The sequence below is a fragment of the Phyllobates terribilis genome, unplaced genomic scaffold (genome assembly GCF_046119375.1).
Source record: "Phyllobates terribilis strain yellow unplaced genomic scaffold, ASM4611937v1 Scaffold_3__8_contigs__length_932513732, whole genome shotgun sequence".
Lineage (NCBI taxonomy): Eukaryota > Metazoa > Chordata > Amphibia > Anura > Dendrobatidae > Phyllobates > Phyllobates terribilis.
In genome coordinates this window covers 9,108,055-9,126,032 of record NW_027362763.1, presented here as the reverse complement: position 1 = coordinate 9,126,032, position 17,978 = coordinate 9,108,055, and the positions used below count along the sequence as shown (strand labels likewise).

General features: G+C 48.1%; 1 non-coding gene across 1 annotated transcript; it reads right to left on the bottom strand.

The window, feature by feature from the left end:
* Positions 1 to 497: 497 nt before the first annotated feature.
* On the bottom strand, positions 498 to 579 carry TRNAS-CGA (transfer RNA serine (anticodon CGA)). Its single transcript has one exon. It is a non-coding gene; the product is annotated as a tRNA-Ser (tRNA).
* Between the last annotated feature and the right edge of the window lie 17,399 nt (positions 580 to 17,978).

Genomic DNA, 17,978 nt, shown 5'->3' with positions numbered 1-17,978 from the left:
GGAGACCTGCAGTCTTCTGCCCTCAGGTTTCTGCTGCTGGGCCTTCAGTGCCCCACAACCTCGGACTCCAGTGTCCGGTTCTTCTACGCTCCTCTCTGGGGTGAGCTGCCGTGCAGCTCCACTCCCCAAGTCTTTCCTCTTCGCTGTCCGGTCTTCAACTCCTCTCACTAACTCTAACTAACCCTGCCCCCAGATTCCAGTTGCTAAGGAGAGGAGCTCCCCTTGCTGATCTGGAGCCAGGAAAGTGTTGCATGCTAGCAAAACCTGATTAGGGGACCCCTGCTTGTTTCCAGGAATGGCATCACCCTTTGTGAGAGAGGCAATGCCACTGTGGCAACCGGACCCCTGGGGTGCCACAGTTACTTCTATAATCACACATTCATACGGAAAATGATTTGTACAACTGATCTGTCAGCCATGTATTCCTCTTACTTCAGCCACCTGTGAACAACAACCTCCCATTTTAGATTCATTTAGGGTTTTTTTAAAATAAAAAATGTAGTTGGCAGGATTTGAACCTGCGCAGGGAGCACCCAATGGATTTCGAGTCCATCGCCATAACCACTCGGCCACGACTACAGCTGTATGAGCGCTGTGCTTTTAGTTTCCTCCAGAATGTGGTGTAATAGTCTCGTTATCTGCGGGGGCCGCAGACCTCTGTCCACTCCCAGGTATTAGGGAAGGTTATTACAGCGAGATAGAAATTGTGATCTGTGAGAAAAGTGGTGGATGTGGGAAACACACTGAAGCGACACTCCAGAAATCCTATGGTTAATATTTATCTCATAGCGGCTCTCAGCGAAATGTGCTTAGCAGATAAGGGTCAACTGACCGAGCATAGTGGTGGATACACGTTTTTCTGGAGTGGTCGAGGCAGCACTGATCGACCAGCATTGAAGAACAGTGGACGATTCTTAAAGATTACAATACTGCCCTGGAGCATCTCGGTCCAGCAGCCCGAAGTAACCAAGAATGGTTTGATGAAAATGATGAAGAAATAAAGGCAGTCCTAGAAGAAAAACATCAGCAGCACAAAGTGCAGCAAAACGACCCCACGTCGCCAGCCAAGAAGGATGCCTTTACCAGCATAAAAAGAAAGGTACAGGTGAAGCTATACGAGATGCAGGACAGCTGATTCAGCAAGAAGGCTGATGAAATCCAGGGCTATGCAGATAGCCATGACCTCAAATGCTTCTATGATGCGCTAAAGGCGGTATATGGACCCCAATCTTCCAACTCCTCATCTCTCCTCAACACGGATGGAATCAAGCTGCTGACAGAAAATAAGCAGATTCTGGAACGGTGGGCTGAGCAATTCCAACAGTGTGCTTAATCGCCCAGCCATTGCTCGCCTGCCACAGGTAGAAACCAACAAAGACCTCAATGTTCTTCCCAGTGAAGATGAAGTCAGGAAGGCAGTAAAACAGCTCTCCTGTGACAAAGCACCAGGAAACTATGCTATACCTGCCGAGTTATACAAAGCAGGAGGCCCTGTCCTGATACAAATGATGACTAAATTATTCCAGTCCATGTGGAAAAAGGAACAGGTTCATCAACAGCTGAAAGATGCCAGCATAATCCACATCTACAAGAAAAAAGGCAACCGCCAATCTTGCGACAACCATTGAGGCATCTCCCTTCTGTCCACTGCTGGGAAGATTCCGGCTCGAGTCTTGCTCATCCGTCTCCTCCACCACCTTGAGCAAGATTGACTACCCGAAAGCCAATGTGCCTTCCGTGATTAACGTGGGACTGCAGATATGGTATTTGCGGTGCATCAACTCCAGGAAAAGTGGCAGGAGCAACATAGCGACCTTTTCATAACCTTTGTCGACTTGACCAAGGCTTTCGACACAGTCAGCAGAGACGGCCTGTGGAAAATCATGGCAAAGTTTGACTGTCCGAGCAAGTTCATCACAATCATCCGGCACCTCCATGATGGTATGATAGTGAAGGTCCTACATGATGGAGATGAATCTCAGGCCTTGCCAGTTACAAATGGCGAAAAACAAAGCTGTGTACTCACCCCAACCCTGTTCAGTATGCTATTTTCCAGGTCCAGAAATGACTGCAAGCTATTCAACTCCAGACTCCTGAAGGCTCTTACAAAGGTGCATGAGACTGTTAGCCGTGATGTCTTGTTTGCTGATGACTGCGCATTCAACGCCAGCACAGAGCAGCAGATGCAGTGTGATATGGACCATTTTTCACAAGCTTGCGATAACTTTAGTCTCGTCATCAATACTAAAAAGACCAAAGTTATGTACCAACCTGCTCCAGGAAAACCATACCAACAGGCAGGCATTACAGTGAAGGAGCACAACCTCAAAGTAGGAGACAACTTCACCTACCAGGGCAGCACACTCTCCCACATAGTGAACATAGATGCTGAGGTCAACAATAGAATTGCCAAAGCCAGCATGGCCTTCAGGACACTGCACAAGAATGTCTGGGAATGAAGGGGTCTCAGCCTTACTACTAAGCTGAAGGTTTACCGCGCTGTGGTCCTTACCACACTCCTTTATGCCAGAGATATATGGACTGTCCACACCCGGCATGCTAAACAGCTCAATCACTTTCACCTGAGCTGTCTCTGCAGATTTCTCCACATCAGGTGGTAAGACATTGTCCTCGCCCAAGCCAGGTGAGATGGACAAGTGGTTAGGATGCCAGACAGCCTATTGCCTAAACAACTGCTGTATGGAGAACTGTGTCAGGGAAAGTGAGCATTCGGGGGACAGAAGAAAAGTAACAAAGACTGCCTTAGGGTATGTTCCCACGATGCAGATTTACAAGCGTTTTTTTCTGCCATGGAGAAGCTTTTTCGCATGTGTTTTTTCAAGCGCTTTTCCAAGCGATTTTGAGCATCACTTGGAAAAGTGCTTGACAAGTTGGTCACACAATATAAATCCATGGAACTGGCATGGATTTATATTGTGTGACCAACTAAGATGCTTTAAATGCTGCATCTATAGTAAAAAAAAATAATTAAAAAGTTAAAAATAAAAAAAAATCCTGTATACTCACCTCTCCGGTCTCCTCCCGGCAGCGTCCTCTCTCCTCGGCGTCCCGCGGTGTACTGGCAGGACCTGCGGTGACATAATTTAGTCAGCTGATGGACACGCGACCATCACCTGACCGCTGACGTCAGCAGCCGCGTGACCATCAGCTGATTAAATGACATCACTGCAGGTCCTGCAAATACACCGCGGGACGCCGAGGAGAGAGGACGCCGCTGGGAGGAGACCGGAGAGGTGAGTATACAGTTTTTTTTTTTATTTTAAACTTTTTTGTTTTTTTTCACCGCGTGGTAGCCGGGATGAGAGGAGTTGTAGTCTCCTCTTCATCCTGGGTACCACACGCACCGCGATTACGCCGCAAATTCGCGGCCATTGAATTTAATTGAAATGCAGCAAATCCACATATACCTGCGGGTTTTCTGCGTTTCAATGTTCCTCAATGGCCGCAAATTTTCGGTGTAATCGCTGTAGAAATGGTCATGCTGCGTTTCGCAACAGAATGCGAATTCGGCGCGCTAATTAGCGCATCATGTGCACAGCACATCCGAATTCACATTGCTTTGCATGGCAGACGGTTTGACAAGCATTTTTGCGGCGTTTTTGTGGCCGTAAGAATACCGCAAAAACGCTACAAGAACGCTACGTGGGCACATAGTCTTAAAACGTCTCTCAAAAAACCTTGTAGGTAACATCAATGAATGGGACGAGCTTGCCATGGACCGCTCAGCTTGGCGAGGCAGGATCACCTCAGAAGCATGTGACTCGCCCCCTGGGCCGTGGGGTACCCGGAACCGGGCTTCTGTATGATGCTGGGGGTAGTAGTGGCAACCCGATCCCGTGGCTCAGGGTGGTCAGACCAAATGCTGTGGCAGTCTACTTGTAGAGTTATGAATGTCCGACTACGCCACCCGTGGATTGCGGTCAGGGAGGACCACTGCTGCAAGGCAGACTGCTGAGGCTGATGTTGGTGTGCAGCACAGGGATAGGATAACTCCCCACGGGAAGAGTGTAGCTTCAGGGCAGTGTAGGTGGATGCTGGGGGTGATGGTGCAGGCGCAGCATAAATCACACAATGGTGCAGTTCAGGCCTTTTACTCACAGTTGTTATCCAAGTCACTTCCGTCGGCAAGGACTGCCTGAGCCGTGCTGCGTCCACCAGGTGAGGGGCTCAGTCAACCCCCAGGCAATTCAGGAGTATGGCACAGGACCCCCTTCTATCCTTTCTCTGGCCTCTCGTGCCCCACCAGTGACCACGCTTCTGTCCAGCTGCCTCAGGCCTTCTGTGGTAAAACTTGGCGCCAGTTTCCCTGACCCTATGTGGTGCCTTCCTAGCGGGTGTAGCAAGGGGTCGCACCAATAAATGATCACGACCTCCGGTTCTTGGCTGAGGGATGATTTACCTCCACCAACTTGGGAATCCAGTACCCTTCTGCGGCCTGACCCTTCACCTGATATAATGCGGGTTTGCAACGGTTGCTGTCCGTTCTGTTATCTTAGGGTCCCTTCTGCCTTCTTGTTTCTGGAGCCTTTCTACTCCTCTGTCTGTCCTCTTTCCTTCCTTCTCCTTCTTCTCTCTTCCCTCAGGCTCCGGCCTCTGTGCTAGGCCTGCCCAGGGAGCAGAGCCCATGCAGCAGCTCTGCTCCCTGCCTTCTCCTCTCACAGAACCCCTTCCTAAGATGGCCCCCACCTTTTTATCTGCTTCTCTGTGTCTGAGCTCAGGTGACCTGCACCCAATGAGCTCCTTCCTATGCTCCAGAAACCTTCCCCTCTGCTCTTACATCACTGGGTTCTCTCCCCGCTCCCCACTCCAGCCAGGGACATGGTCAGTTGTGCCTGCAATTATATGGGAGCACCGTCGAGCTGGCCCCTGGAAATGGGGAGTGTGTGTATGCAGCTAACTGAGCCCTGGTCCACACTCCATCCTTACCTGGGAGTGGAATATCACACCTCTGGTTGAGGTGCAATACCCCTGTGGCAACCGAACCCTCGGGGCGCCACATTTCCCCCTGGTAAACCACAGCACGTCCTTGGGCTGGAACAAAGCAAAAGACAATTCAGAAACATGCAAGTGTTATGTTCTGCTACCAGAGCTAAGGAAAGAGAGGAGATCTGTCCCTACGATAGAACTCAGCTTAATCCCTACGATGTAACAGGGGACCTGATCCTGCGATCAGACCTGCTAAAGTCCTAAGCTAGTCTGTACGGAGACCTATAGATGTGGGGAAGGAATCCCTACAAGTACTAAGGACTGGGAGGAGTATGGGACACCTCCTAACAGAAATAGTAGCAGACAGACGAACAAACAAAATATATAGAACATAGAGGTCAGTAGACCAAGCAAACTAACAGAGCAAGACACAGAGCACAGGCTAGCTAGAAAGTAGATATACAATGAAGTCCAGCAAAGCCAGAAGGGCGGAGCAGGATTAAATAGGCCAACAAGGTCATGTGACCAGCAAAGGAAAAAAAATCTAAGAGCAAGGTTCTAACAGTACCCCCCCTTCTAAGAGGATCCTCCGGATCCCCTAGGACCAGGCTTATCAGGAAATCTCCTGTGAAACGCTCTGATAAGTCTGGACGCGGAAACATCATCCGACCTCACCCAAGAGTTATCCTCGGGACCGAAACCTTTCCAGGCCACAAGATACTGCAAACTACCTCTATACCGTCTAGAGTTAAGGATGCGAGAAATTTCATATTCCCCGTCCTCCACCACCGGAGGAACAGAGGCAGAGGCGTCACAATCCGATACAACAGCTTTTTTCAACAGAGAGACATGAAATACCGGAATAATTCTCCAGGAGGTAGGAACCTCCAACCTAAAAGCAGATTGGTTGACAACCTGAAGCACCTTAAAGGGCCCTACAAACTTGGGACCCAATTTCTTTGAAGGAATCCTCAACCGCAGATTCCTAGAGGACAACCAAACCATGTCACCAACAGCGAACAAAACCTCCTGTCGTTTCCTATCAAAGTAGTCTTTAGATTTTCTGTTGGCCTCCTGAAGATTACCACGCACATCCGTCCAAACTCTCTCCAAATCACCGGAAAAATTCTCCTCCTCAGGCACGGCAGATCCCAACTTGGAGAACGACCCAAACGACGGATGTCTCCCAGAACAACAAAAAAAAGGCGAACAACCAGCAGAAGAAGATGTATGGTTGTTAAGAGCAAATTCAGCAAGTGGCAGAAACTCAGACCACCCCTCTTGATTGTCTGCCACAAAACAACGCAAGAACTGCTCAACATCCTGGTTTTTCCTTTCTGTCTGGCCATTAGATTCAGGATGATATCCGGACGAGAACGACAAATGAACTCCCAACCTATCACAAAAGGCACGCCAAAAACGAGCCACGAACTGAGGACCCCTATCAGAAACAATGTCAGTAGGAACACCATGAAGTCTGACAATTTCCTTGACAAAGGCCTTAGCGAGAGTTTTAGCGCAGGGCAGTTTGACGAAAGGAACCAAGTGACACATCTTGCTAAAACGGTCCACGACCACCCAGATGACAGTAAAACCCTCAGAGGGGGGAAGGTCAGTTATAAAGTCCATAGCCAAATGTGTCCAAGGAGCACTGGGAACCTCCAAAGGACAAAGCAACCCCGCAGCAGGAGTATGTGAGGACTTAGATCTAGCACATATAGTACATTGACGCACCCACTTAATGACTTCCTTCTGCCATCCAGGCCACCAAAAACTGCGACCCACCAGTCTCTTGGTCTCAGAGATTCCGGGATGACCTGCCAACCGAGATTCGTGACACTCAACAAACAAATCTCTCCTAAAGGTCCCAGGCACAAACAACCTCCCATGAGGAGTGTTAGAAGGGGCATTCTCCTGTGCTTTAAGAATCTCATTTTCCAAAACGGAGTCCAAAGCAGCTATCACAACACCTTCTTGTAAAATGTTCTCCTCTTTCTCAGCACCGACTATGGGAGAAAAACTGCGAGACAAGGCATCCGCCTTAACATTCTTAGTACCAGGGATGTAAGTAACGGAGAAATTAAACCGCGAGAAAAACAGTGCCCACCTAGCATGACGGGCATTCAGGCGCTTGGCAGCATCAAGATATATCAGATTTTTATGATCCGTAAGAACCTGAACGGGAAATTCCGCACCTTCCAAGAAGTGGCGCCAGTGTTCAAATGCGAGTTTAATAGCCAATAATTCCCGATTACCAATATCGTAATTCAGTTCAGTCTCCGAAAAATTTTTTGAAAAAAAGGCACAGGGATGTAATCCATCCCCGTTATCCTGAGACAATACTGCGCCAACCCCCACAGAGGAAGCATCAACCTCAACCAAAAACGGCCTAGTAACATCAGGCTGCATAAGGATGGGAGCAGAGGTGAACCTCTCCTTGAGATACACAAAAGCTTCAATGGCCTCAGAAGACCACTGAACCGCATCAGCACCTTTCCTGGTGAGATCAGTCAGAGGTTTGACAATACTAGAAAATTTTTTTATGAATTTTCTGTAGTAATTGGCGAAACCCAAAAACCTCTGTATCGATTTCAAACCAATAGGCCTAGGCCATTCCTGCACAGCCTGAACCTTAACCGGATCCATCTCAAAACCTTTGCTGGAGATAATGTAGCCCAAAAAACTAATTCTCTGTACAGCGAACTCACATTTCTCCAGCTTAGCAAAAAGCGAATTGTCCATTAATAACTGTAATACCTCACGTACGCTCCGCCAATGAGACTCCAGATCCGGCGAATAAATCAAAATGTCATCCAAATACACAACCACATTTTTGCCGATCAAAGGTCTAAGGATGTCATTAATCAGATTCTGAAAAAAAGCAGGAGCATTAGTAAGACCAAAAGGCATAACCAGATTCTCAAAATGACCCACAGGAGTGTTAAAAGCAGTCTTCCATTCATCACCCTCCTTCATGCGCAACAAATTGTATGCCCCCTTAAGGTCAATTTTAGAGAACCACTTGGCCCCCATTAACTGGTTAAACAGATCAGGAATCAATGGCAGTGGGTAAGGATTGCGTACAGTAATTTTGTTAATCTCACGAAAATCCAGACAAGGACGTAAACCGCCGTCCTTTTTTTTTACAAAAAAAAATCCAACCGCCACAGGAGACTTAGAGGGCCTAATGTGACCGGCGGCCAAACTTGTCTGTATGTATTCCTCCAAAGCCTTCCTCTCAGGAATAGTAAGGTTAAATAAACGACTTTTAGGAAGAGTCGCTCCAGGGACAAATTCAATAGAACAATCATAGTCTCTATGGGGAGGCAAAACCTGCGATTCCTTCTCAGAAAAAACTCTCCAAAAATCCTGAATAGGAACAGGCAATTCTCCCCTATCCAAAGCTGCAATACGCCCGTTACAACACTTGTCATAACTAGAGATGAGCGTTGTTCTACTCGAACTGTTCGCCAATCTCAAATTCGAGCTGTTTTGGGCGGTGTTCGAGCCGGTCGGCGAACACGAACAATTTGAGAAAAATTCGGCTGTTCGAGGTTATGTTCGATAACTGTTCGTGCACCAAAATCATAACTGGATTTTTTCTCAGTAATGATGAAAATTAATGTTAATACGCAGTTTGAGTGTACAGCGGGGTGGGGGGAGGAGCAGGGGATGGATCTCTGCAGGAACAATGAAGATCTCCATTTTTTTTTCTCTTTCCCGCATTTGCAGTGGGGAGGTGCAATCTGTCAGCCTATCAGCAGCGCACACACGGAGCAAAGTGCTTTTTTTCACACAAGCAAGGGCATGTGTGATTGGCAGTGTATGTCACATGTCCTTGCCCTATAAGACCAAGCCATTTTCCCCGTCGCCACCATTTTCTCACTGCTGCAGCTGCGTGTTAGACGGCACCGCTGTTGCTGTGTGCGCTATACCTTGTTAATTTCAAGCCAATTTTCGCACAAATCTACAGATAGCTTGGGAGTAGGGAATAGTTGTGATTGCAGTCCTTTTAAGGACTAGGTTACAGCATTTCCTACGACTTTTATCAGGCAGGTCTGTGCTCTTAAATAGATAGATTGTGGGAGTAAAGACTAATTGTAATTGGAGTCCTTTTCAGGACTAGGTTACATCAGTTCCTATCAGTTTTTGCCAGGCAGGTCTGTGCCAGTGCTGTGCAAGTTTTTTTCACAGCATTTGGCTGAATCTAGCAAAGCTAATCCTTTTTGGCCTATTGCAGAGTGTGTTAGTCAGTGGAGTAGCCTATCTGTGTTGCAAGATATACCACCTGTGTATAGAATACCAATTTTTTTACTGCACCTAGTGAAGTAAAATCTTTTGGGCATAGCATCATTCTATTAGTCCATCTATACTGACCTCCATCAGGTTGCAAACTGAATATAATTTTTTTCTGCATCTAGCTCTGAAAAAATATTTGGGCTTCTAGCAGTGTGTGGGACTTGGTCTATTAGTCCATCTATACTGACCTCCATCAGGTTGCAAATTAAAAATAATTTTTTTCTGCATCTAGCTCTGAAAAAATATTTGGGCTTCTAGCAGTGTGTGGGACTTGGTCTATTAGTCCATCTATACTGACCTCCATCAGGTTGCAAATTGAATAAAAAAATTTTCTGCATCTAGCTCTGAAAAAATATTTGGGCTTCTAGCGGTGTGTGGGACTTGGTCTATTAGTCCATCTATACTGACCTCCATCAGGTTGCAAATTAAAAATAATTTTTTTCTGCATCTAGCTCAGAAAAAATATTTGGGCTTCTAGCAGTGTGTGGGACTTGGTCTATTAGTCCATCTATACTGACCTCCATCAGGTTGCAAATTAAAAATAATTTTTTTCTTCATTTAGCTCTGAAAAAATATTTGGGCTTCTAGCAGTGTGTGGGACTTGTTCTATTAGTCCTTCTATACTGACGTCCAGCAGGTTGCAAATTGAATATAATTTTTTTCTGCATCTAGCTCTGAAAAAATATTTGGGCTTCTAGCGGTGTGTGGGACTTGGTCTATTAGTCCATCTATACTGACCTCCATCAGGTTGCAAATTAAAAATAATTTTTTTCTGCATCTAGCTCTGAAAAAATATTTGGGCTTCTAGCAGTGTGTGGGACTTGGTCTATTAGTCCATCTATACTGACCTCCATCAGGTTGCAAATTAAAAATAATTTTTTTCTGCATCTAACCCAGCCAATAGTTTTGGCCTAATACCACAGTTTGGCCACTCAGCTCTGCTCGGTTACCATCCATTGTTTTTTTGTGCAAACAACTCCAGAGTTGTGAATTAGTTAACCACCAAAATGAGTGGAAAAAGGCCTGCTGCTGGTGGAAAGGGGAATAGGCGTGTTGGGAAGGGGAAAAAATGTTGTGTCCGTGGGGTAGGTGCAGAAGAAAGACCATCTTCCAGCCAAACTAAAATGTCTACTTCTTTTAGCGGACAATGTGATAAGATCCCTTTCTTACGGCCACGCCAATCGCTACAAATTCCAGATGAGGCACAAAAACAGCAGGTGCTTCAACGGATATCAAGTGCTCCTTTAAGTGGGCTCTCCTCCACATCAACTTCAACATCACAAATACTCCAGTCCTCAAAGGTGTCACCCAAATCGCACTTGCTTCCTCACAGCTCCCAAATCTCCAGCTGCCCGTCTGAGTATGAGGTAGAACAGATGGTTGAGTCTGCAGAGCTGTTTACTCATACTATAGCCTGGGAATCAGAGGTCGACTCCAGCGCTTCTGTGAATCCAGACGAGGAAATGATCTGCACTGATGCCCAGAATCTTTATGAGTCGGATCCAGGACCAGACGCAGAAGGTTCTGACCATAATGTAGACCCTCATTCCCAAACTGTAACTCCTGTTGGTGGAGACAATGAGGAAGACGATGATAAGACTCAAATACCTGATTGGAGCGACAACTTTAGTTTTTTGTCAGGGCAGGAACAGGTTGGCTCTGAGGACGACGGGTGTGATAACGCACAGGGTGATGATGATGAGGTCGGAGATCCCACTTACTGTCAACCCACAGTCAGCCAAGAGATGAGGTCAGCAGAGGAGGTGGAGGAAGATGCTAGTGACGACGAGGTCAGGTTGCGCCTTCCTGGACAGAGACGTAGTACTGGAAGCACGTCAACAACTGCATCCTCAAACACAACTCTGCCTCTCACCACAAGTCGTGGTGGCTCTTCAGGTCGCATGGGTGCTAAGCCTTGCATAGCCTGGGCATTTTTTCAGATCGATAAAGATGACCCAACTCGTGTTATCTGTAACATTTGTCAGCAAAAGCTAAGTAGAGGCCAAAAAATACATAGTTTGAGTACTTCATGCATGAACCGGCACATGGACATGAAGCATAAGTTGCAGTGGGAAGCTCAGTGTGCTACAATGCGGTATAGCCAGCCGGGCCAACCACCGTCTGCCATATCTTGTGCATCCGCGGCCTCTTCATCCTCTGTGACTGGGGGGACAGCAGTCACACCTGTTTTGGGGCGCAGACCTGCCACCTCTTTACCCGCAACAGCCAGCGTGATTGGCAGGTCATCATTTTCTTTGGAGGTGGTAACACCAGCTGGTCTTGAGCGCTGTCCGACATCGATAGCACCACCTTTGGATCAAGGCAACCTAACATGTCCGCCTGCATCTTCCTCACAGACCGGCAGTTTGCCGGGGACACCCTTATCAACCCCGTCTAAGCACAATAGCCAGCCCTCGGTCCCTCAGATGTGGACAAGTAAAAGACCATTTCCTCCTAGCCATGAGAAAGCTAAGAGGTTGAATTTCACCATCTGCAAGCTCTTGGCTACAGAAATGCTGCCTTTCCGCCTGGTGGACACAGAGGATTTTCGAGACCTTATGTCCGTCGCAGTGCCCCAGTACCAGATGCCCAGTCGGCACTACTTCTCAAAGAAAGGTGTGCCTGCGCTCCACCAGCATGTCGCACACAACATCACCGCTTCTTTGAGAAACTCTGTGTGTGACAGGGTGCATTTCACCACAGACACTTGGACGAGTAGGCATGGACAGGGGCGTTACATGTCGCTGACTGGGCACTGGGTAACTATGGTGACAGCAGGACAAGGGGCTGCTGTCCAAGTCTTGCCGTCCCCACGAGTTGTGCGTCAATCCTCTTTATGTCATTTTTCCTCCACTGCTTCTGCCTCCTCAACCTCCTCTCGGTCTTCCACCTGCACCCAAAGGCTGTCTGGTCATGCCACAAGCTTTCTAACTGCGCAGAAGGGATCCTGCACACCTCCTTACTATGCTGGCAGTAGGGCTCAACGTCATCAGGCGGTTTTTACATTGAAATGTCTGGGAAATGTGAGTCACACAGCTGAGGAGTTGTGGTCAGCTCTGGAGAACCAATTTCATGAATGGTTGTCTCCACTGGACCTGAAACCAGGGAAGGCCGTGTGCGACAATGCTGCAAACCTGGGTGCGGCCCTTCGCCGGGGCAATGTCACACACGTGCCTTGTATGGCTCACGTGTTGAACCTGGTTGTCCAGCAATTTTTAGCCCACTATCCCAGACTAGATGGCCTTCTGCAGAGGGCACGGTCGCTGTGTGCTCACTTCCGCCGTTCGCATCCCGCAGCTCAGCGACTTACATCTCTACAGAAGTCGTTGGGCCTGCCACTTCACCGGCTAAAATGCGATGTGCCTACCCGGTGGAATTCAACTCTGCACATGTTGCAGCGACTGTGGCAGCACCGACAAGCCCTGGTGCAATACGTTCTGACGTATAGCCTGGGCCAACGAGATTCAGAGGTGGGGCAAATCACGCTGGAGGAGTGGTCTCAGATCAGGGACCTATGCACCCTTCTGCACAGTTTTGAAATGGCGACGAAGATGTTTAGTGCTGACGATGCCATTATCAGCATGACTATTCCGGTGATTTACATGCTGGAGCACATGTTAAACAGAATTCGGAGTCAGGTGGTGGCACAAGAGGAGGTGGAGGAAGTAGAGGAGGAGGAGTTGTATGCGGAAGGGCTAACATCTGCAAGGTCCAGACGGTCGGCAGCACCAAGGCGGCAGGCATGTGAGGGTGGGGGAGATGATTTTACCAGGGCGCATGGTAGCAGCCAAACTAGTGAGGAAGGTGCAGGAGCCCAGGAAGAAGTGGAGGACGAACTGATGGAAGACTCATCAGATGAGGGAGACCTTGATCACATTTCTGTTGTGCGAGGTTGGGGGGAGAGGACAGAGGAAGGAAGCATGATTGCTACCTCGCCACCAACACAACAGGGACTTGGTGCTCCTGGATGCGCAACACACATGAGTGCCTTCTTGCTGCACTACCTGCAACATGACCCTCGAATTGTGAGAATTAGAAATAATCCTGACTACTGGGTTGCCACACTGTTAGATCCCCGGTACAAAAGTAAATTTGCAGAAATTATTCCTGCCATAGAAAGGGATGCACGCATGCAGGAGTATCAGCAGAGACTGTTGCAGAATCTTACATGTGCTTTTCCACAAAATACCAGTGGTGCACGTAGTGAATCTCACAGTTCCAACTTGCCAACCGTGGGACCGTCAAGTGTTCAGCACTCAAACCGTAACAGAACCACAGTATCTGCTGGTAACATCAATTTTGCGGAATCATTTCACCACTTTTTTAGCCCATCCTTTGCAAGGCCACAGGAGACAAGAAGTCTGACACATAGTCAACGCCTAGAGACGATGGTACAGGAGTATCTCCAAGTAAACATTGAAGCCACGACTGTGTCACTGGACCCTTGCTCTTTTTGGGCTTCCAATCTGGATAAATGGCCGGAGCTAGCCACTTACGCCTTGGAGATCTTGTCATGCCCCGCAGCCAGCGTTCTGTCTGAACGTGTGTTCAGCGCTGCTGGTGGTGTGCTGACAGATAAGCGCACGCGGCTCTCCACTGATAATGTAGACAGACTCACGTTCATAAGGATGAACAAATCATGGATCCGAAACGACTTTTCTACCCCTGTGTCATCCTGGGGAGAGTAAAAGCTTGATGATTGGTTAAAATCACCCTACCAACCGTTTTAAGCTTTCAAATTACTAATCATGTTTATCTGTATCTTGACTGGAAAATAATTTGGGCTTTGTAGCAGTGTGCAGCACTGATCCTATTAGGCCATCTATAATAAGCTTCACCAGATTTAAAATTAAAAATAATTTTTAGCTGCATCTAGCCCGGAAAATAATTTTGGGGCTCCGAGATGCGCAAGACACATAAGTGCCTTCTTGCTGCACTACCTGCAGCATGACCCTCATATTGTCAGAATTCGAAGTAATCATGACTACTGGGTTGCCACACTCTTAGATCCCCCAAACTTTTCGATCAACCTTTTCATTTTAATAAAGACCAAAAAAATGGTCATTTTTGAAATTATAAGCATTAGCAGGTTGTTAGAAACTGAAATCAAACAGTTTTCAACTCAAACCTTTATTCTAGGTGATGTTACATTTTCACATAGGACCCCTTGTTCGAAAGGAGCTTCTGAACTCTCTCGTCCATTGAATTTGTCAGGTTTTGGATGGTTTCTGCTTCAATTGTTTTGCATGAGGACAGAATACCCTCCCAGAGCTGTTGCTTAGATGTGAACTGCCTCCCGCCATCATAGACACTCCTTTTAATGATGCTCCAAAGGTTCTGAATGGGGTAGAGGTCAGGGGAGCATGGGGGTCACACCATAAGTTTGTCCCCTTTTATGCCCATATCAGCCAGAGATGCAGATGTTTTATGTGCAGCATGAGATGGTGCATTATCATGCAGAAAAATGATCTTGCTGTGAAATACACGGTTCTTCTTCTTGAACCATGGCAGGAAGTGCTGTTTGAGAAAATCCACATACATTATGGAGTTCATCTTTAGCGCCTTCAGGGATCCTAAAGGGGCCGACAATCTCTCTCCCCATGATTCCAGCCCAAAACATTACTCCACCTCCTCCTTGTTGGCGCTGTAGCCGTGTTTGCGTGGGGTGTCCATCAACCAGCCATCCTCCACTCCATTCATCTGGACCATCGAGCGCTGCACGGCACTCATCCGTGAACAAAACAGTTTTGAAATCAGTCTTCATGTAATGTTTGGCCCACTGGAGCCGTTTCTGCTTGTGTGAAGTGGATAGAGGAGGTCGACAGGATGGCGCATGCACAGCTGCAAACCTCTGAAGGACCCTGCATCTTGTTGTTCGGGGGACGTTGGAGGCACAAGCAGCTTCAAAAACTTGTCTGCTGCTATGACAAGGCTTTTTTGCCGCTGCTCTTTCAACCTGACGTAATTGCCTGTAGGAAAGAGTCCTCAATTTGCCCTTATCAGCACGCACACGTGTGTACTGTGAATCAGCTACATACTTCTTGATTGCCAAGACACTTCATCCTGATCATCGCACAATGTTGATTGTAGTCATGCCTTGACCTAAACACTCCACAATTTGTTGCTTCTCAGCAGCCGACACATCCTTTTTCTTTCCCATTTTGGCAGAAAATGTAGGCTGCTTAATAATGTGAGAGAGCCTTCTTAAGTAGTCTTGCCTTTCATTGGACACACCTGCCAAACTAATTAGCACAGGTGTCTGCAATTGCTTACAGTGATATAAAGAGCCCTGACACACATCACCATCAATGAGTTTAACTGACAAACAAACAAATTCTTCCCTTATCACTCCTAAACACTTTTTGCATAATAATTTGGAACGCAGTGTACATGTGCTTTTCCACAAAACACCAGTGGTTCACGTAGTGAATCTTACAGTTCTAACTTGCCAACCGTGGTCTGTATGGAATTGTTCAATAAAGGGCCCAAAATTAAGATAACATAGATGGGAGAGGTCTCTATGAATAGGAATTCCTAAGTATTTGATACCCTGTGAGGGCCAGGCAAAGGGAAAGTTGGACTGGATGGAATCCTATATGGATTTAGGGAGGGAGACATCGAGGGCCTCAGACTTCGCTGCATTGATTTTAAAATTTTACCATGTAACAAAGTGATCTATTTCAGCCATAACAGCATGGATGGATATATGTGATTGAGTGATATATACTAGGACATCATCAGCAAATAGAGAGCACTTGTACTCGGTGCCTCCCACCTCAATCCACCTAATATTGGGGTTATGGCGAATTGATGAGAGCAGGTGCTCCGTCACTAGGATGTATAAGAGAGGGGACAGAGGACATCCCTGCCTTGTCCCATTGGTGATTGTGAAAGGTGATGAAAATGTTCTGACGCACCCCCTGGGCCTTGGGACACCCGGAGCCGGACCCTTTTTGGTGGATGCTGGTGGTTGTAGTCTTCGTGGCGGCGATCCGGTTCCGTGGCTCAGGGCGGTCAAACCAGTGGCGGAACTATTTATGTGGTTTTGATGTTTAAATGTCCGACTACGCCACCCGTGGATTGCGGTCAGAGTGAACCGCCGCTACAGGGCAGACCGCTAAGGCTGGTGTTGTGGGTGCAGCAGAGCGTAGCATAACTCCCCACGGGAGGAGTATAGCCTCAGGGCAGTGTATGCGGAGGATGGGGGTGATGGTGCAGGGCAGCAGCAGTAACGACACGGAGTCAGTGATGCAGTTCAGGGCCTTTACTCACAGTTCTTATTATCCAGACCACGTCTGCAGGTAACGGCTGCCCACGTCGTACTGTGCTCACCAGGTGAGGGGCTCAGACAACTCCCAGATAACTTTGGAGCGCTTCACAGGACCCCCTTTGTGTGTCCTTTGTCTGGCCTTTCTTACCAACACTTCTGTCCGGCTGCCTCGGGCCTCCTCTTGGTAAACTTGGCGCCAGTTTCCCTGACCCTATGTGGTGCCTTCCTAGCGGGTGGAGCAAGGGGCTGCGCCACATAAAATGTCAGAGCCTCCGGTTTCTAGCTGAGGGTCGTTTCCTGCCTCCACTAGTTCGGGGACCGGTCTCCCCCTTTGGCCTGACCCCTCCACGCAGGTGGATTCGGGCGTGCGGTGGCGACTCGCCCGTCCGCACCCCTGGGATCCCTTCATTCCTCGTTCCTGGAGCCTTCTCCGCTCCTCTTCCTTCCTTCTCCCTCTTGCAGGCCTGGGCCTCTGTTACTAGGCCCGCCTCCGGAGCAGAGCTCATGCAGAGCCCCTGCTCCCTGCCACTTCTGCTCAGACTTCTCTGCACTGAACTAAGATGGTGCCCACCTTTTATACTCCCTTCTCAATGCACCCAGGAACTGCTTCCTCCCTGCTCCTGCACTGCAGGGTTCCCCTTCCTCAGTGTTCCCTCCCCCCACTCCAGCCAGGGACAGGGACTGTCGTGCCCATCTCAGGGGCATATTGGTCGCCCTGCCCCACGGCAATGTGGTGTAATGCATGCAGGTGTCGGGTCCTGATCCACACTCCATCCTTATCTGAGAGTGAGATATCACACCTCTGGGTGAGGTGCAATACGTCTGTAGCAACCGAGCCCTCGGTGCTACAGTTCCATTTATCTTCAGCCTAGGTGACGTATTGTGATACAGGGCCGTGATTTTGGCTATAAAAGGGTCCCCTAGACCCCTACCCCAAGCTTTTTAAGAGAATCATATATGGCGTGCCAGGAGACTCTATGGAATGCTTTCTCAGCATCCAACGAGAGTATCTACTTACAAATTTTTAACTGCATCTAGCCCAGGAAATACTTTGTGCCTAGTAGCAGTGTCTGCTAGTCAGCGGATTATCCCGGCTGTTAAGCAAGCTGCACCACCTGTAGTTTGGACACTTAATTTTTTCAAAGGAAATGCTTCGGGACCATGGGATACTTAGTGAAGAGCATCAGGAGGCACCCCAAGGCATAGGGGCTGGGACTGGCACTAGGATGCCTTGCGGTGGACAGCCGAGCTCGATCCTTATAAAAGCTTTTTAACTGCAGCAGCTTTAGTGGACGCTACTGGAGCTGGAATTACGCGGCTGCTGGCATGAGACTTGCCCTCCAATAGATCCTTGTAAATGGATTTAAAGTGTATTCATTCAAATTAGAGAGACAATTTAAATTAAAAAGCTTAGAGCTGCCTCCACCACAGGGGGGCTCTCTCGACCCACCAGCGGACAGGC